The 21,110-nt window shown below is 36.4% G+C and overlaps 2 non-coding genes across 2 annotated transcripts; both read right to left on the reverse strand.

The window, feature by feature from the left end:
• Positions 1 to 2,803: 2,803 nt before the first annotated feature.
• On the reverse strand, positions 2,804 to 2,877 carry TRNAN-GUU (transfer RNA asparagine (anticodon GUU)). The gene has a single exon. It is a non-coding gene; the product is annotated as a tRNA-Asn (tRNA).
• Positions 2,878 to 14,610: 11,733 nt separating this feature from the next.
• On the reverse strand, positions 14,611 to 14,684 carry TRNAN-GUU (transfer RNA asparagine (anticodon GUU)). Its single transcript has one exon. It is a non-coding gene; the product is annotated as a tRNA-Asn (tRNA).
• Between the last annotated feature and the right edge of the window lie 6,426 nt (positions 14,685 to 21,110).

A 21,110-nucleotide genomic window follows, 5' to 3' on the forward strand; every position in this document is an offset into this window, starting at 1 on the left:
CGATGAAAGGAGTCATGCATTTCAATGTTAAAGGAAAGCTCAGCCCTAGGTATATTGGTCCCTTTGACATTATTGAGAAGGTTGGACCAGTAGCTTATCGGTTGGCTCTGCCGCCGTCTCTTGCTGGTGTGCATGATGTTTTCCATGTATCTATGCTAAGGCAATGCTTGACAAGTGCAGAACAGCTGCTTCAGCATGAACCGGAAGGGTTGAGTGCGGATTTGACGTATGATGAAGAACCGGCTGAGATTTTGGATCAGAAAGACAAGCAGTTGAGAAATCGGACTATACCTTTGGTGAAGATCAGATGGAAGAATCACTCTTTTGAGGAAGCATCTTGGGAGAAAGAAGATGAGATGCAGTCCAAGTATCCTCATCTTTTTGGACCTTCAGGTACGTTGTAATTTCGGGGACGAAATTTCTTTTAAGGAGGGAGGAATGTAATACCCCCCGTATTTCTAACCCGAGATCCGTATTTCAGGTCCGAGAACTCGAAGGTCTAGTCGGGTGAACTTGTGGAGTATCCGGATTGAAGCCCATGATCCATACCCAGGACCCATGGATCTGGATCCTTTATCTGAAGAGCCTGCCTTGGTTGAAGCTGGGAATTTCCGGAAGTCAGATGTTGTTCAGAGATGTCCGGAATGAAGGTTAGATCACCCCCATCTCTTAATTAGGGCTGGGTTGGCCTTGGGTATCAAGCCCCTAGTAAAAGCACCCTTGTATGGCAAATTACATGGGGGTGGTTACTAGTGGCGGTCGCTCAACCTAAGCGATCGCCCGATCTGTTTTCGGGGATTTTGCCCTATTTTGACCCCTGACTTCTATATAAGGTAACCTCCGTCTAATTAACGAATACTTTATTCGTGGTTGCTTATTTGGGAGGTTAGACGGCTGTGGGGAAGATTCGTGGTTGCTTATTTGGGATATCTTGGCTGATGATATCAGAAGGCTGTGGAATGGGACACATGCCTGCTGATACCTTCAGCACTATCATGATTAATTGATGACATTGTTAGGATGAGTCTAGATTGCATGGCTAGGTACCCCACATGCTACTACCCTTTCGGTAGGGGGATTGAAACCGAGTGACCCGTGATGACAGTGATGTGACTTGGTGGTCCACTGTTAGTCATGAAATGGTAGGGTTGCATATGTTAGGGTTGGGCTCATGGAAGTCCAAGGACAGGACCGGGCGTCGTGAGGAATCATGAGAGCATCCGCCCCAATAATATGTGGATGACCATAGGGTTAAGGAGTAGAGTCCAACAGAGGTAGCCAGTCCATGAGGATTCTTACTCCTAGGTTGCGAAGGATACTGAACCGAGTTGGTTGGTGCCATAGGGGATGTATCTAGACTTCATGTAGACATGTAACCATTATGACCTTGCATTGGATTAGAAACCCCGACATGCGCCAGTACTCATTACCAATAGTCATGGTGAGAGAGTGTGGACTTAACCCCTAACCATGGTTTGTGAGCCAAGTGTGGACTTTCCCTTTTTCCCTGGATCCCTATAGAGGTAACCAATCCTTGCCGGATCAGAGTGATGAGACTTACCCAGAGGAGGGCTGGTGTTTATCTTAAAGCATGTCAACTATTAGAGACTTGCATAGTTAGAAATCATAGGATCATTCATATTTTGCATTCATTCATATTACTGTTGTATCATGGCATTTTTGGATGATGGATGAGATATATGATTATTTCTTACTGAGTTCTTTAGAACTCATTCCTTTATTCTTTGTATGTTTTTAGCCTATACAGAAGAAGGATTTATATCTGAAGATGGGTTGGTTTCCTATGAAGGAACCATCCCGTTTGAAGAAGATGTTGCACAGCCAGTGGGAGATGGAAATAGCATGTGCGGGAGTTCCTGCGGGTGCATGGAGTGCGCTTATCGCACCGCTTGATGGTCAAAGGCGAACGGTGGTCAGACAGTTCGCACAGAGACTGGAGAAGAATATGAGAACCCCTCACCTTATTAATTTGGGTCTAAGTTCATTGACTTAGAGAAACAAACTGGAAAGAAACTGATATAAATACTTTTGAATTATTCCGCTGCCCTCATTTTTGTTTTATCCTTTATTCTTTATTTCTTTCCTTTGATATTGGAGTATTTTGGGCTCCTATAATTCATTTAATTCAGTTATTGAATATTCTTTGCTCATGATTATCTATATTTGTCTTAAATATTGTTGATAGACTAAAACCTTGGATCTTGTGACGGATCGCACCCATGGGTTGTTGGGCGGGTAATCAAGACCGACGAGTGGGGTGTGACAGTACATGTTGTAGTCCACCTTATTATTGCGCCTTTTAGCCGTCACGCGATTCATCAAATCCATAAGAAACCCGTATAATACTTCTCTCTAGCAAACATTATAAAAAAGAAAGCCAAGAAAGAAAATTTTCTCCTTGTTTTTGAGAAAAAGAAAATTGTGAGATGCTAAATAAAAAAGCACATATCATTGAAAACCACGGGAGACAATATTGATGGTACCAAACTCATATCATTGAATTGGTGTTCCACCTGCACTGTGTATAGATTTTTTTTTTTTTGGGGGGAGGAGATCATATAGATCAATTGCAACATAAATGACCATAGATTCAAAACTATATCTGGGAGCCTGACAAAGAACTATATGACATAATTAAAAACTGATGTGAAACCAATGTAAGAATTTGAGACCTAGCAGAAAGAAAATGTACATAAATAAAATAAAAGGATCTCATTTATCAAGCTTAGTTTTAATGTTCTTTTTTTTTTTTTGGTAAATAAATTATAATATGGGTGAAGCGCGCTAGAAGAAGGGCTTGAACCTTCAACCTTGTGGTTAACAGCCACACGCTCTAACCAACTAAGCTACTCCAGCGAGATGTTTTAATGTTCAAGCATCTCAAGTAAAGACAACAAATTCTTAATTAAAAAAAACAATCGATGACCTTGGTGCATGATTTAGTTGATGTGCCATGCTTAGAATGGAGAAGGGAAGGGTCTAATTGACAAAGCAGCATAAGGAGAGGTGCTTAAATTCAGAGATGAAATGCTTCTCAAGATAAACCAGTGAAGATGAAGAAGAGATTGCAGCACAAAACCTCTATCGTTGACAACGTTTCTTCTTCTTTTTTTCCACATTAGAGAATCACTAAATTCATAGATAGTGCTTTCAATAGTAGGCTTCAAGTTAGTTATTTTTACCAGCAATATTGGAATTTTAGGAAAGTGTTCAATTAATATCTGAAATTATTTTTGTCAAGTGTTATTTATTTAACTTTAATTTAATTTTCTTAATTTTGGAGGTCGGTCAACCTCCATGTATTGGTGATCTAATTTCCAATCTTGCAACTCCCAAGTGTGCAAGTGAGAGCCAGGGATTCGTTTTTTGTTTTTTTTGAATCCGAAGAGTTTATATAGGGTGGGGAGAATATTACTAATATCGGTGCAGCCAGATGGGCGCGAACCTAGGACTTCCCCATGGGAGATTTGACTTTTAACCACTATACTAATAATAGTTTCAATCTTGATTATTAGTGATTTGATATTCCAATCTTGTGATTGTCAAGGGTGCCAAGTGAAACAAGATTTGTTTCATCTTTCTATATAACGATTTAAAAAAAAAAAGAAAAGAATATCAATGATTTTGATGAGATTTTACAAAAAATAATTTCCCTCTTTTTTCTTTTCCAATAAGTGGTTTTTTGGGGAATCAGGACTTCACAAATTCTTAAGATCAATTAGTAAATATCAATTAATAAAAATTATTTTATTATTTCTCTTAATTAGTATTGTTAATGACTAAAATGGTCATTTTATATCTCCCGGTCTGAACCAGCAGTTGCACGATCCGACCAGGTTCGCTACCTTGTAAAGTTCGACCAGGCGGTTCATGGTAGGACCGACCATAGTGACAAACACATCCGCCTAGCAGGATGAGGAAACCTCACAAGGGTAGAGTCCTACCGTCCAACAACTGGAGAAGAGAGTCAGCTAGGTAAAAGAACTCTTTTAATGAGTTACTTTCCTAGAACAACTCATATTAGAGTCACATCCCGAATAAACTCATATTAAAGTCATATTCCGAACATAACTCCATTATCATACGCTATATAAACACCTTAGGAAACACTATGGGGTAAGTATTCATATTCGGGTGATCAATTACTTGAATTCTCTATTGAGTAGTTGATATCATATCATTGGTACTGACTTGCTCGTCGGAGACGTACCTTGACACACAAGGTCGAGCTCGTATTCTAAATGTTCGGGACAGGGAAGGACGAGCGAGATTCCGTATCAACAAGTATTATATTTCTGAACGATAAATTATAGTCTTGGAAATAGTGATTAATTATATGTTTCTTAATTTTGGTTTAGGCTTCATTTTACTTTTTCCATAGGAAGGGGAAGAGTTAGGAGAAGATAAATACCTCAATGGACAATTTGGAGGTGAATTGAATTATTTATTGGTGATTTACTATTCTAATTTTGTGATAAGGATGCCAAGTGAAAGTCCCCCAAGATTCATTTTCATCTTCAATATAACAATTTTAATGAAAGGAATATCAATGATTTAGACGGGATATTACACTTTTTTCTCTCCTTTTTTTTGCCCAAAAGTGGATTCTTTGGGAATCAGTACTCGCAAAATCTTTTGAAGATCAATTAGTAAATATCAATTAATAAAAATTATTATATTGTTCTATTAATTAGTATTATATTTATGAATGATAAATTACAATCTTGGACATAATGATTAATAAATGATAATTATTATATTATTCTACTAATTAATATTGTGCTTATGAATTATAATTACAAATTAAGACATGTTTCTTAAATTATTTAAAGATCCAAAGAATTGAATAGGCAAGGGTATTTTGGGAAAAGAAAATGTAGTCATGCTCTTTGAATTCTCATAAGTTATATAGTTTCTTTTATGCATGTGTATATTCTTTGTTTTGATCAATGCAATTTCAATTTCAATTTTGATTTCAAGCTTTAAGTTTCAAGTTTCAAGTTTCAAATTCCAAGAGGATTCATTTTCCTCTTGGTCTAGCAATTGCAGATTTGGATCATTACAAATCTGATTGTTAGGGTTGGTTGAGATTCGAATTGATCGTTCAAGATTTATTTTTGTTACTCAAGATTCAATGATGTAGGTAAATAGCTTTCATCAATAATCTTCTCTCCCACCACCATTCCCGCTTTAATTTATTATTTTCCTCTCCCTTGGGTCATTGATCAAAGATGCCTACAGTCGTGTCTCTCTTTGGTTAAAGTTTCCCTTTGTATTTATTGCTTTGTTATTGTTGTGTTATTTACTTTCTGCGTTTTCTTTTTCTTAATATCCATTACCCCAATCAATGGACTGTAAGCTACAGAAAAGGGACCACGGTCAAAGTCATCCTAATTATACTCCCCTTCCCTCGATCCAAATCCAACACTTGGATCGCTTCCCTCTTTTTTAGCTATTTAATATTCACATATTTTATTATTGCCTTTATTTATTTATGCTTTTTTTATTAGATGATGAATGGTTAGGTTGTATCCATCTTATTTTTATTCTCAATTCGATTGCATTAGATGTATGTAATAAGACTACTTATTTAGATCCGTTAGCTTAATTAATTAGTTAGAAAAATTGAATTTTCACACTCTCGTGTTACCATTAAGAAGTTAAATTCTAAAATGATATTTCTCCCTAAGATCGATCCATTAGCTACACAATACCGTGTGCTTGCGGTTACTTTTATTTTGCAAACAAGTTTTTGGCGCCAAATACCAAATCCCTACCTATGCAAAAGTTTTGAAATATTTATGCACTCATAATAGAATCAATAGGGTTCCCAAAAGGCTTTATGGGCAGGTGATATTAGTTCCCTAATTAATTAACCTATAACAACCAAATATAAGGATCTAGGGAGCCTTACCATAGCTTGTGTCATTGGCAATACTGATATTGAGCATGTTTTACTTGATCTTTGTGCAAATATGAATCTTTTGCTTGGTCACATCTATAAGCAATTAAGATTGGGAAAATTGAAAGCAATTAGAACTACTATTCAGTTGGAAAATAGTCAACTAAGATTCCTAGAGCGATGATTGAAGATGTTTTACCTTAGGTGAGAGAATTTATCTTTTTAGTTGATTTTATTGTGTAAGACACTAAGCCTTTCTCAATCAATGATGAAATCCCAATAATTATAGAATCCCAATAATTATAGGAACAACATTTTTGGCTACTAGTAATGCATTAATCAATTGTCAGAATGACCTCTTACGGTTGTCTTTCAGAAATCAAACTGTGGAGTTTAATATATACAGGATAGGGAAGCAACCATATATGGAAAAATAGATCAATAAGCTTGAAGATTGTTTTGGATTTTCTGGATGATTTGATTACTAACTTTGATATTGATTTTGATTCTATATGGATATGTTGGATGATAATAGTGAAACTTTCTTTTCTGGAGTTTTAAATTTCTTTACACTACTTTAGAGCCTATTGGACCCCTATCCATCTCCATTCCTAAGCCATCAATCATTGAACCTCCTAAGCAAGAATTGAAAAAGTTGCCTTTTAATTTTATGCCATTTGGTCTATGTAATGCAATTACAATATTTCAAAGGTGTATAATAAGTATTTTCTCAAACATAGTAAAGGTGTTTCTTTAGGTCTTTAGGGATGATTTTTCTATTCATGGTTTTTCTTATTTGAAGTGTCTTCCCCATTTTAAATTGATATTGAAGATTTCTAAAAAAATACCAAAGCTTCACATAATAAGTACATAATAAGGCACTCCAACTCAAGAATCGAGGTTACTTGATTGAAACTCTCAGGAAGGAGATTATTGAAAAGAACTCTAGCATCACTATATATAGGGGCATATGCACAAAAGCAAAGCTACAAATAACGTGGGTTTCTGGTGTTTGCACCATCATGTTATTCAAGCCAACCATAGTAGAGTAGAGTGGAGTTCTTTTTCTTCTGCTAAAAGGGACTTTTGTAATAAAAAGCGAAAAAACCAAACAAAATCATACATTTAAGGAACCAACCCTGAATCCCACAACATTAGTTGCCCCTAGATACACCCAACCTCACAGGTTCCATCTCACATAAACATAGAAAAGAAGTCAAAATTTGAAGCAAGAGCGACCAGATGCCTCTAGATCAAGTTCACTCCAAATCGCTGTTGTCCAAGGTGTATTAACTTCTAAAGAACCCCATCTCACAACCTAATTTGCTAAGAAGTCAACAACCTAATTGTTTTCCCGATAACAACGGGAAATTTTCCAAGGATGACTGGCAGAAAGAAATCAACACCTCTCCAACGTTGCAAGAAAACCCAAGGGATCCTCCTTTGCTGAATCAATACCACATCAGCCACTGAATCACTTACAATCCATAGTCGTGGTATATCTAACTTTACTGCCCACTCTATACCTTGCATACGGACCTCCATTTCAGCCTCAAAATTAGTTTTAATACCTAGAAAAGAGCTGAAACTAAAGAACATCTAATGACTCATCTCTAAACAATCCACATGCACTAGCCATACCAGGAATGCCCAAAGAGCTGCCATCAACATTTAGCTTAACCCACCCAACAAAAGGCAATACCTAGAAAATTTCTTGAGGAGTAGGGCTCCTAATAGAAATTTTTAGACCCATCGCCCTCAATTGGGCAAAAACCATTGGGGAGACCTTTTTGCTATTGATTAAATAATCACGATGACTGAGGTCAAAGGAGATCAAACACAGTACCTGGTCTTTAGATAGTAGCACCTCCTCATATCGATATTTATTACAAGCAAACCACAAATAATACAAAACCAAGAAGCATCCATGAAACCACATAATTCCTAAAGGCAAAGTATTAGCCCGCTATCTCCACCACTTATAACTATCTTGAAGAGAAGAGATAGCCTTCCAACTCATACCGAACCATGCACACAAAGACTTCCAACAGCTACAAGCAAAAGAGCAATGAATAAAAATACGAGTAATATCTTCAAAGAGGCCCCTACACAAATACCACAACATGAAACCAATGAGATTCCTTTGGACATAACAATCGCATCAACTGGGATCTTCTTTCCCTAAAAGATATGCCAAAAAAAATCTGCTACCTAGGTAATAACTTCAAATTCCAAATCTTGTTCGCCCAATCCACAACTGCACCCTTTTTCCTGTGCATATCCCAAGCTGATTGATTGAGAACTCTCCTTGAACAGTACTAGTGCAGTGACAAATATCATCATGAACACCACTAGGAAGATGGATAAGACTTACTAACTCCAGAACTTCTTTCTATCGAAGGGATTGCACCCACGTAAAACACCACTGCCAATCAAGAAAATAGTCCGTCACTTTAAGTTTTAACTTGTCTGCCAAAATGAGAGGAACCTCCAACTGAGCAGCAACAGTAAAGTCTCCTAACAAGAGATCCTTCCAAAATTTTATTTTTGTCCCATCACCCACTATCTATCTCTCATGAGAAGCAACAAAATGCCAAACCTTTTTCAGCCCAAAAAAAATTGAAGAGCGATGCCTAGAAGTCCGCAAATTATCCTTATCATCAATCAACTTTCCTCTCAAAAATCTTGAAAAGAAAGAGGTACTATGCTTTGTTTTCCAGGCCAACCTACAGAGACAAGCAAAGTTGACCTCTTGCAAATGACGAAGTCCCAACCCACCTTCACACTTCAGAGCACAAACAGACTCCCATTTGACATTGATTTTCTTTACCGACTCTATATTTCCAGTCCAAATAATCCATGCTTCAACTTGCTTTATAATAATTCATGGCCACTAGTACACTAAAAAATTATGAATGGACATACTAGAGATGACAGAGCAAAAGAGTTCCACTCTTCTTGCCATAGAAAGAAGCTTCCCTTTCCAACCAGGAAGACGAATTTTGATTTTATCAAGCACAGGCAGCAACCTGGAGTGAGTTACTTTCCCTTTAAAGATATCAACACCAAGATACTTTTGAGGGAAAGAAGTTGTTGGGACCTGAAGAAGCTCATAAATTTTTTGCCTTGGCCAAGAAAGAGTTTACTTTTGTCAAAGTTAATATGTTGACCAAAGAAGTCTTGATATTTTCCCAAAAACTCCACTAATCCCTTGACATATCTCAATGGAGCATTTGCAAAAATGAAAATATCATCACATATAACAGAAAGGAAAGCACTTCCAAACACCTAGGGCCAGGCAAAGCCTTAAGATGCCTAGACATCATCATCGAGCGAAGACCTCTACACACCACTTCTTCTGCTAAAAGAAAGAGAAGAAGGGAAATGGAATCACCTTGACACAGCCCCCTCTCAACACCAAAATAACCCATAGGTCCCCCATTCAATACAATAGAAATTCTAGAAGAAAACAACATCTCATCATTTCACCCATCCCAGTTGTTAGAAAAGCCAAATTTCTGCAAGACAACAAAGAGAAAATCCCAGGATAAGGTATCATAAGTTTTATGAATATCAATTTTAAGACCCAAACCACCTCCACTAACAGAGGAAAACAACATATCGGTAAGCTCCGAAGCAACAAAAATACTTTCTGAAATAAACTTACCTTTTTGAAAAGCTCCTTGTTCGTCAGATATCCATTTGGGAAGAAGAATGAGATAAGAAGCCATACATTTGGACACCACTTTGCAAAAAAAGTTGCTCATGCAAATTGGCCGAAATTTATCCAAAGAAATGGCATTCGCCACTTCCGGAATCAATGTAATGAAACTATTATTAACCCCTTTATGGAGTTTCCGAAGCCAAAAAAAAGATTGTAACAGCAGCCCCAAAATCACAAGGTAATGATGTCCCAGCATTTTCTAAAAATACTGCCTTGAAAGCCATCAGGGCCAAGAGCACTATCAGGATCAAGATCCCACACCACCCTTTTGATTTCCTCCTTAGAAGGTAGCACCTCTAGAGACCGACAATCATTTTTAGTTAATAGCTTAAGTATCACAGCCAACAAATCCATATGAGGACTGGAAGTACCCTGTCTATGAAAGCTCTTAAAAAAAAGAAACAACATAATTTTGCAGCTCATCCTTCCCATATGTCCAAGATCCATCCTCCTTAAGAGACTTGAAATAATTTTTAGCTTTACGAATTTTAGCAGACAGGTGAAAAAGTTTTGAATTTCTATCACCGTCTTTAACCAATGTACCTTAGCCTTTTGTGAGAGCAAGGATCTTGCCATTTAACAGCTTGTAGCAACCTAGCTTTCTTTTCTGTCTCCTGAGAAAAAAGATTATGATTTATCCCATGATCATCTATTTGTTTTTGACTTGACTCCAACTCCACCTCAGCCTATTTAACCTCCAAAAAATTATTTGGGAATGTCTACTTCGCCCAAGGTTTAAGCGTGTTCTTTAGCAATTTTAATTTCTGAGCCAACATGAAGACGGGATCACCCACAATATGCTTCCCCCAAGCCACCCTAACCACTTCAAGAAAAGAATCATCAGTCATCCAAAAGTTATTAAATATGAAAGGAACATTTGATGGCTTCTCAAAATGCTCTACAGAAACCAAGATGAGGGAGTGATTAGAGGCCTGAGTCTTGAGAGTAACTTGCCTAGTATCACCAAATATCTCCAACCAGTCTACAGTACAAAAACTTCTATCTAATATTGATAAAACGTTACCACTTCGCTGATGGTTCGACCAAGTAAATTTTCTACCCAACAACAGCAGCTCCAACAAATTACAAGCATCAACCATAGCTTAAAAATCAGCCGAAGACTCCAAATTAAACCTTGTTGGGCCTTTCGTTCTGCAGACTGTAAGATAGCATTAAAATCCCCCAAAACAACCCACATCATAATAAAGAGCAGTTGACCAGTCAATTCCAACCACAATCTTTGGCGATCAACTCTAAGGCAACACCTGTGCACCACAAAGAGGCCAAATTGAACTCCTTTCCAAAAAAATTGCAATGAAATTTGTTGATCAAAGGAGCCAAGAAACACAGGATGTGGCAATTTTCTCTTCCAAAAAACCCATAAGTTGGGTTCTTTATTACTACAAAAATTATACACAAAATTTGAAGAGTATCCCAATCGATTAAGTAATAGAATTGAGCACTTTGTAACCTCCACCTTTGGTTCAGCAATACATAAAATGTCTAGTTAATGAGTCAACAGCATAGACCTTAAAGCCCTTCTACCAGCTAATTTACCAATGCCTTGAATATTCCAATAGAAGAGATTCATAAGAAGAGGTTAGTGAGCTAAAGAAACCTCCCTATCAGAGAGGCCAGTCTATTGAGTCATCTCTCTTAATAAAACATAATCAACTTGCTGCAATTCATCAGACACAGCCGATGCAATCGCAGTATTCTTCGCTTTAACCTTCCGATATTTCCTTGGGCGACAAGGCTTACGACGGAGAAAATCACCTTCCATTTGAGCAAGAACTCGAAGGAACAACGACTTCCAAAGTCTGTTGGACGTCCAAATTGAAGTTCACGGCCATTGTGGAGGCTTCCATTCTATCCAAATTCGGAAGGGCCCCACATGGCCCCGCTTGAAACTCATCTAACTGTTCAAGGAAACTAATTTCCCTATTGGCCAAACCAGGATAAAGTTGGTTAGTAGTGGGACCATCAGAGGTGTCCACTTGAAACTCATTTGACCAGTCAAGGAAACCAATTTCCCTATTGGCGAAACCAAGATTAAGTTGGTTAGTAGTGGGATCAGCAGAGGTGTCCAGGGTATTAGGAGGAGTACCGACCAACATTGAACTCTTTTCTTTATCTGAAGTCTTTTGAATTTGAAATGAATCACTTTCTATAGAGAGAGAAATATCAAGAGAAGAGATCTCGCCAGACTCAATCACCACATTAGAAGGAATCGACATTTTGGATTTGAATTTTGAAATGAAATTTGAAGTTGAATTTGTTGAACCCTCATTGGTGAAATGGAGTCCTCCAATCCCGCATCCTCTAGAGCCACACGAATATGGTGTTGGAGCGAGCTAGGAGTCTGCACTCTCACACCTTTAGTGGGGTTCCCATTCACAATAGGATTTTCTACTAGAACGATTGGAGACTGAACCTGCAAGCCATCCACAAAAACATTTGAAGCAAACATACAATGAAGCCCCAAGTGTCCTTCCCAATTGCACAGTGAGCACCGCTGAATACCGTCCTCAAAAATTACCTTTTGAATGAAATAAAAAACTCGATGAGTCCCTGGTTCAAGACGCTCAATCTGAACCTCATTTACTCTAATGACTTCAACCTCCAATTCGACCAAAATTCAAGCATAATGACCAACAATGCCTTGACGAGTTCTTCTATCAAGAGAGAAAGGTCTCTCGATAGACTTTGCAATAGAAAGAAGCACTTTCTCATGCCAATACTAGAGAGGTAAATCGGGGAAGCGAGCCCAGACCAACTTACCCGCTGGTTGAGGAGAGTGGATATTAAAATTCCAACCTTTGTCACTAAAAATGAATGTATTGCTTTCCAACATTCCAAAAACCTCTCCGCCACACCCCAGTCATATCTACCTCACTATGGAACTGATAGATGGCAAACCCTTTCCCCAATGAGTGTAAGATCACCCCCTAAGTCAGTTTCCAAGCGCTCCAAGAAAACTCTCACAATTCATCCATGGTGGTTAAGCAAAAATTAGCTTGCCCAATCAAAGAGAAATGGAATTGATTTCTTTGTAACTTGTATTCCTGTTGTGGGATTACAATCTTGCGATACATACCCGCCTGTATAAGAGAAGGGAGGGAGTCAATCTCAGGCAACAACGAACTCCCTACTACTCTCACATAAGATTTGTCCCCACCTACTATGGAAACAGCACCATTGAAAGGCACCTCAGGGGGCTTCAAACGCAGGAGGACCGATCCCTAGGCACCTCCAAATTCCCAATAGCTTCTCTCTCCTCCATTCTTCAAGCCAATCAAAACTTGCAGCTTTTCTAATTAATTGTTTGCCTACTCCAATGCTGAAAAATTACTCTCCATATTTCAAATTTTCCAAGTCCCCGAGTGGAGTTCACTACTCAAAAAGTTCGTTAAAAAAAAAAGTAGATGTGAGTGTCATCAATTCCTTGGTAAGAATGTTTGGTCAAAAATACTTCAAAACCTTAGTCCTTAGTCCCCTTATTCTATGAATGGTTTTGTCTAAAGGAGAGGTGTACTTGAAAGATATAAAGTGAGTCTTTGATTGCGATATATGCTTAGTCTCCAGAATCAATATGGGGTAAGAAAGTTTAAGTGTGGGGATCTTAAATTGATGGTGAAGAGAATTGTCATAGTTATTGATTGTGTTTAAGTACTTACCTACTTTTGCACTTAGAATTTGCATTTTGAGTTGAATTGGAATTTTGGGTGTATATTTACTACAAACACCTGCAAGACAAATCTCGTCCTTAATGGGTAACGTAGTGATTTAAAGGTTTGTTGCACATGCTAAGAAAAACCATGATTCCTACGAAAGTGAGTGAGGATTTTATACGTCTCATTTTGAAAATAAAATATGAAGAGTTTTAGATATAGATTTTATTAGTGATTATTTATCATATTGCCATCAAAGAATTGTTGAGACAGTAATTCTTCAAATCTTACTAATCCAAGTTGCTTCATGCAATAATCAATACCAAATTCCATCTCATAAACATTGTGGCGCTGCTTAATCCATTCGTTCTACACACAGTCATTGCGGTAAAACCATATGAAGGCCTTCAAGTTTCACAAAAACAAATCGTTGCAAGTGATAATCAATAACAACAGATACAATCAAAGAATTCCTTCACGAAGGTTTTCTATACTTTACACTTGAGAAATGGAATCACAAATTTTAAGAGGAGAAAAATATGCATTCCCTAGGGGCTGAGGGGTATCAGAATACTGATTAGCGGGTGGACCAAAGTTCTCAATTTCACAGAACATCAGTTTTGCAAAGACATCAAATAAACCTAGAAGAGAGATCAATAATTCATCTCAAGCAAATGCTAGCAAGAATGTTCAGAGGTAAGACTCATTTTGTGCACTTAATATACTAACTCTCTCTACCAACTCTGCATTTCCTCCACCTCCTACATCAGTACATGTTGTAGTCCACCTTATTATTGCGCCTTCTAGCCGTCACGCGATTCATCAAATCCATAAGAAACCCCTATAATACTTCTCTCTAGCAAACATTATAAAAAAGAAAGCCAACAAAGAAAATTTTCTCCTTGTTTTTGAGAAAAAGAAAATTTTGAGATGCTAAAAAAAAGCACAACAATAGCAATAATTAAAAAGAAAACCACGGGAGACAATACTGATGTACCAAACTCATATCATTGAATTGGTGTTCCACCTGCACTGTGTATAGATTTTTTTTTTTTTGGGAGGGGGGATCATATAGATCAATTGCAACATAAATGACCATAGATTCAAAACTATATCTGGGAGCCTGACAAAGAACTATATGACATAATTAAAAACTGATGTGAAACCAATGTAAGAATTGTAGACCTAGCAGAAAGAAAATGTACATAAATAAAATAAAAGGATCTCATTTATCAAGCTTAGTTTTAATGTTCTTTTTTATTTGGTAAATAAATTATAATATGGGTGAAGCGCGCTAGAAGAAGGGCTTGAACCTTCGACCTTGTGGTTAACAGCCACACGCTCTAACCAACTGAGCTACTCCAGCGGGATGTTTTAATGTTCAAGCATCTCAAGTAAAGACAACAAATTCTTAATTAAAATAAACAATCGATGACCTTGGTGCATGATTTAGTTGATGTGTCATGCTTAGAATGGAGAAGGAAAGGGTCTAATTGACAAAGGAGCATAAGGAGAGGTGCTTAAAGTCAGAGATGAAATGCTTCTCAAGATAAACCAGTGAAGATGAAGAAGAGATTGCAGCACAAAACCTCTATCGTTGACAACGTTTCTTCTTCTTTTTTTCCACATTAGAGAATCACTAAATTCATAGATAGTGCTTTCAATAGTAGGCTTCAAGTTAGTCATTTTTACCAGCAATATTGGAATTTTAGGAAAGTGTTCAATTAATATCTGAAATTATTTTTGTCAAGTGTTATTTATTTAACTTTTAAATTTAATTTTTCTTAATTTTGGAGGTCGGTCAATCCATGTATTGGTGATCTAATTTCCAATCTTGCAACTCTCAAGTGTGACAAGTGAGAGTCACACGATTCTTTTTTTGTTTTTTTTGAATCCGAAGAGTTTATATAGGGTGGGGGGAATATTACTAATATCGGTGCAGCCAGATGGGTGCGAACCCAGGACTTCCCCATGGGAGATTAGGCTTTTAACCACTATACTAATAATAGTTTCAATCTTGATTATTAGTGATTTGATATTCCAATCTTGTGATTGTCAAGGGTGCCAAGTGAAACAAGATTTGTTTCATCTTTCTATATAACGATTTAAAAAAAAAGAAAAGAATATCAATGATTTTGATGAGATTTTACAAAAAATAATTTCCCTCTTTTTTTTCTTTTCCAATAAGTGGTTTCTTTGGGAATCAGGACTTCACAAATTCTTAAGATCAATTAGTAAATATCAATTAATAAAAATTATTTTATTATTTCTCTTAATTAGTATTGTTAATGACTAAAATGGTCATTTTATATCTCCCGGTCTGAACCAGCAGTTGCATGATCCGACCAGGTTCGCTACATAGTAAAGTTCAACCAGGCGGTTCATGGTAGGACCCACCATAGTGACAAACACATCCGCCTAGCAGGATGAGGAAACCTCACAAGGGTAGAGCCCTACCGTCCAACAACTGGAGAAGAGAGTCAGTTAGGTAAAAGAACTCTTTTAATGAGTTACTTTCCAAGAACAACTCATATTAGAGTCACATTCCGAATAAACTCATATTAGAGTCATATTCCGAACATAACTCCATTATCATACGCTATATAAACACCTCAGGTAAACACTATGGGGTAAGTATTCATATTATGGTGATCAATTACTTGAATTCTCTATTGAGTAGTTGATATCATATCAATGGTACTGACTTGCTCGTCGGAGACGTACCTCGACACACAAGGTCGAGCTCGTATTCTACAAGTTCGGGACAAGGAAGGACGAGCGAGATTCCGTATCAACAAGTATTATATTTCTGAACGATAAATTATAGTCTTGGAAATAGTGATTAATCATATGTTTCTTAATTTCGGTTTAGGCGTCATTTTACTTTTTCCATAGGAAGGGGAAGAGTTAGGAGGAGATAAATACCTCAATGGACAATTTGGAGGTGAATTGATTTATTTATTGGTGATTTAATATTCTAATTTTGTGATAAGGATGCCAAGTGAAAGTCCCCCAAGATTCGTTTTCATCTTCAATATAACAATTTTAATGAAAGGAATATCAATGATTTTGATGGGATATTACACTTTTTTCTCTCCTTTTTTTGCCCAAAAGTGGATTCTTTGGGAATCAGTACTCGCAAAATCTTTTGAAGATCAATTAGTAAATATCAATTAATAAAAATTATTATATTTTCTATTAATTAGTATTATATTTATGAATGATAAATTACAATCTTGGACATAATGATTAATAAATGATAATTATTATATTATTCTACTAATTAATATTGTGCTTATGAATTATAATTACAAATTAAGACATGTTTCTTAAATTATTTAAAGATCCAAAGAATTGAATAGGCAAGGGTATTTTGGGAAAAGAAAATGTAGTCATGCTCTTTGAATTCTCATAAGTTATATAGTTTCTTTTATGCATGTGTATATACTTTGTTTTGATCAATGCATATTCAATATCAATTTTGATTTCAAGCTTCAAGTTTCAAGTTTCAAGTTTCAAATTCCAAGAGGATTCCTTTTCCTCTTGGTCTAGCAATTGCAGATTTGGATCATTACAAATCTGATTGTTAGGGTTGGTTGAGATTCGAATTGATCGTTCAAGATTTATTTTTGTTACTCAAGATTCAATGATGTATTTAAATAGCTTTCATCAATAATCTTCTCTCCCACCACCATTCCCGCTTTAATTTATTATTTTCCTCTCCCTTGGGTCATTGATCAAAGATGCCTACAGTCGTGTCTCTCTTTGGTTAAAGTTTCCCTTTTTATTTGTTACTTTGTTATTGTTTTGTTATTTCCTTTCTGCGTTTTCTTTTTCTTAATATCCATTCCCCCAATCAATGGACTGTAAGCTACAGAAAAGGGACCACGGTCAAAGTCATCCTAGTTATACTCCCCTTCCCTTGATCCAAATCCAACACTTGGATTGCTTCCCTCTATTTTTTAGCTATTTAATATTCACATATTTTATTATTGCCTTTATTTATTTATTCTTTTTTTATTAGATGATGAATGGTTAGGTTATATCCATCTTATTTAGATCCGTTAACTTAATTAATTAGTTAGAAAAATTGAATTTTCACACTCTCGTGTTACCATTAAGAAGTTAAATTCTAAAATGGTATTCCTCCCTAAGATTGACCCATTAGCTACACAATACCGTGTGCTTGCGGTTACTTTTATTTTGCAAACAAGTTTTTGGCGCCAAATACCAAATCCCTACCTATGCAAAAGTTTTGAAATATTTATGCACTCATAATAGAATCAATAGGGTTCCCAAAAAGGCGTTATGGGCAGGTGATATTAGTTCCCTAATTAATTAACCTATAACAACCAAATATAAGGATCTAGGGAGCCTTACCATAGCTTGTGTCATTGGTAATACCTATATTGAGCATGCTTTACTTGATCTTGGTGCAAATATGAATCTATTGCTTTGTCACATCTATAAGCAATTAATATTGGGAGAATTGAAAGCAATTAGAACTACTCTTCAGTTGGAAAATAGTCAATTAAGATTCCTAAAGCAATGATTCAGGATGTTTTACCTTAGGTGGGACAATTTATCTTTCCAATTGATTTTATTGTGTAAGACACTAAGCCTTTCTCAATCAATGATGAAATCCAAATAATTATAGGAAGACCATTTTTGGCTACTAGTAATGCATTAATCAATTTTCAAAATGACCTCTTACGATTGTCTTTCAGAAATCAAACTGTGGAGTTTATTATATATAGGATAGGGAAGCAACCATATATGGAAGAATAGATCAATAAGCTTGAAGATTTTTTTGGATTTTCCGGATGATTTGATTACTAACTTTGATATTGATTTTGATTCTGAATTTCAAAAATTTATGGATATGTTGGATGATAATAGTTAAACTTTCTTTTCTAAAGTTTTAAGTTTCTTTACACTACTTTAGAGCCTATTGGACCCCTATTCATCTCCATTCCTAAGCCATCAATCATTGAACCTCCTAAGCAAGAATTGAAAAAGTTGCCTTTTAATTTTATGTCATTTGGTCTATGTAATGCAATTAGAATATTTCAAAGGTGTATAATAAGTATTTTCTCAAACATAGTAAAGGTTTTTCTTTCGGTCTTTCGGGATGGTTTTTCTATTCATGGTTTTTCTTATTTGAAGTGTCTTCCCCATTTTAAATTGATATTGAATATTTCTAAAAAATACCAAAGCTTCACATGATAAGTACATCCTTTGGAAAGGTATAAGCCTCATTTCCCTTGTCCTTATGTTTTTTTCTTTTCATACATGCATTGAGAACACTGCATTAATTAAGTATGGGGGGGGGGGAACTAAAGTTTCTTTGGAAATTTTAATTTTTGCTTTTGGTTAGTGTACATACATTTTCAATTGATATGATGTGTGAAATAAGAGTGATTTTGGTACCTATCATATCTTTGTAGATTTTAATTTTGGCTTTTGATTAGTGCATATACCTTTTCAGCCGAGGGAAGAGAGGATTTAATCCATCATGAACACATAAAAACCGGAGAGGAATGAGGTGAGATAAGAGGCCCAACAAGCGGGACCATTTATGGGTTTGTGGGTCGTTTCTTTTGGTTAGGAGTTGAAACCAATTTTTGTATGGCATGACACCCAAAAAATTAAAGTTGAATCTTGCAATTGGACAAGGCACTCCAACTCAAGAATCGAGGTGACTGATCGAAACCTCGGGAAGGAGATTATTGAGAAGAATTGAGCATCACATATATAGGGGCAAGCAAAAAGCAAAGCAAAAGAAGGGAGGGGAAAACAAGAACAAGGGGGAGAGGGAGCCGAAAGGGAGAAAAAAGAAAAAAAAAAAAAAAAAGGAAAAAACGAAAAGGCCCAGAAACAAAGGCACCACAAAAAAAAAAGAAGAAAAGAAGGAGAGGAGAGAGAAAGAAAGGCAAGGGAAAAAAGAACCACCAAAGAGCAAGAAGAAAAAAGCCAAAAAGGGAAAAAGGAGAGGAAGAAAGAAAAAACCAGCAGCAAGAAACAGGGGACGGAACAAAAAAAGGAAAAAAACAAGGGGAAAAAGAAACGAGGAACAGCAAAAAGAAACCCAAAAAAGAGAAAAAAGAAAAAGACACAAACAACCACAGAAGCAAAGGAAGCAAAGAAGAAAAAGAAACCAAAAAAGGAAAAAAAGGAGAGAAAGAAAAAAGCAAAAAAAAGGAGACGAAAAAAAAAGAGAGGCAAAGGAGACAAAAGAGGCAGAAGAGAAAGAAAACAAGAAAAAAAAAAAAAAGAAGAAGCACCAGAAACAAAAAAGGAAAGAAGAAAAAAAGAAGAGAAGAGAAGAAAAAACAGAAAAAGACCCAACAGCCAACAAAAGAGCAAGAAAAAAAAGGAGAAAAAGAGGAAACAACAAAGAAACAGAGAGAAAAAAGACAAGGGACAAAAGAAAAAAAAAAAGGAAAAAAAAAAGGAAAAAGGGGAAGGAGAGAGAAGAAAGAAGAGACAAAAAAGAAAAAGGAAGAGGAAAGAAAAAAGCCAAAACAAGAACAAGAAAAACAGTTAACGAAAAGAGAGGAAAGGAAAAAGAACAAGAGATCCCAAAATTTTATGTCCAAAAACAGAGAAGCAAAAATGCAAACTCAGAAAAAATTGAAGAGCGTGCAGAAGTAAATTATCTATCATCAATCAACTTCTCTCAAAAATCTTGAAAAGAAAGAGGTACTATGTTTTTTCCGGCAACATAGAGACAAGCAAAGTTGACCTCTTGCAAACGACAAAGTCCCAACCCACCTTCACACTTTAGAGCACAAACAGACTCCCATTTGACATTGATTTTCTTTACTGACTCTATATTTCTAGTCCAAATAATCCATGCTTCAACTTGCTTTATAATAATTCATGGCCACTAGTACACTAAAAAATTATGAATGGGCATACTAGAGACGACAGAGCGAACAAGTTCCACTCTTCTTGCCATAGAAAGAAGCTTCCCTTTCCAACCAGGAAGGCGAATTTTGATTTTATCAAGCACATGCAGCAACCTAGAGCGAGTCACTTTCCCTAGAAAGATATCAACACCAAGATACTTTTGAGGGAAAGAAGTTGTTGGGACCCGAAGAAGCTCCTAAATTTTTTACCTTGGCCAAGAAAGAGTTTACTTTTGTCAAAGTTAATATGTTGACCAAAGAAGTCTTGATATTTTTCCAAAAACTCCACTAATCCCTTGACATATCTCAATGGAGCATTTGCAAAAATGAAAATATCATCAGCATATAACAGAAAGGAAAGCACTTCCAAACGCCTAGTGTCACATCCCACCCTAAATCCACCCAAGGGGTACCCTATCTAGGTTACTCGGGAGTGATCCACAGCCCAACAAGATCCAGTTTAGGAACGATCCTATCCATTTAGCACAATAATATAATCAAAAGCAAGAACAAATTATGGTATTCAAGTAATCTAATAATAAAAGTTAAGAAATGATCACAAAAGGATCACAAAGAACATCAGAGTGCGGAATAACAAGTACCAAATCAAAAGACAGCTATAGAGTATAGTGGAAATATACTCTACAAACGTGTGCGGAAGGTAGATCGAAATAAGGTAAAGGTTACAACCAGATCTCCAAAGAAGGGAAATAAAAAGGTAAGCAACTAAGTTACAGTTTATTTTAACTTATACAATGTCTCCTCAATAACATAATCATAAGAAACTAAGCCAGGCCGGATCTACTCCTGACAATATGAGTCTTGAACTGATAGCCTTCACCGATGTAGTCACCGTAGCCAAAGTGGTATGAGTCACCAAC

This window comes from Hakea prostrata, unplaced genomic scaffold, assembly GCF_041222555.1.
Source record: "Hakea prostrata isolate BN-2017 unplaced genomic scaffold, UWA_Hpros_2 contig_21, whole genome shotgun sequence".
NCBI lineage: Eukaryota > Viridiplantae > Streptophyta > Magnoliopsida > Proteales > Proteaceae > Hakea > Hakea prostrata.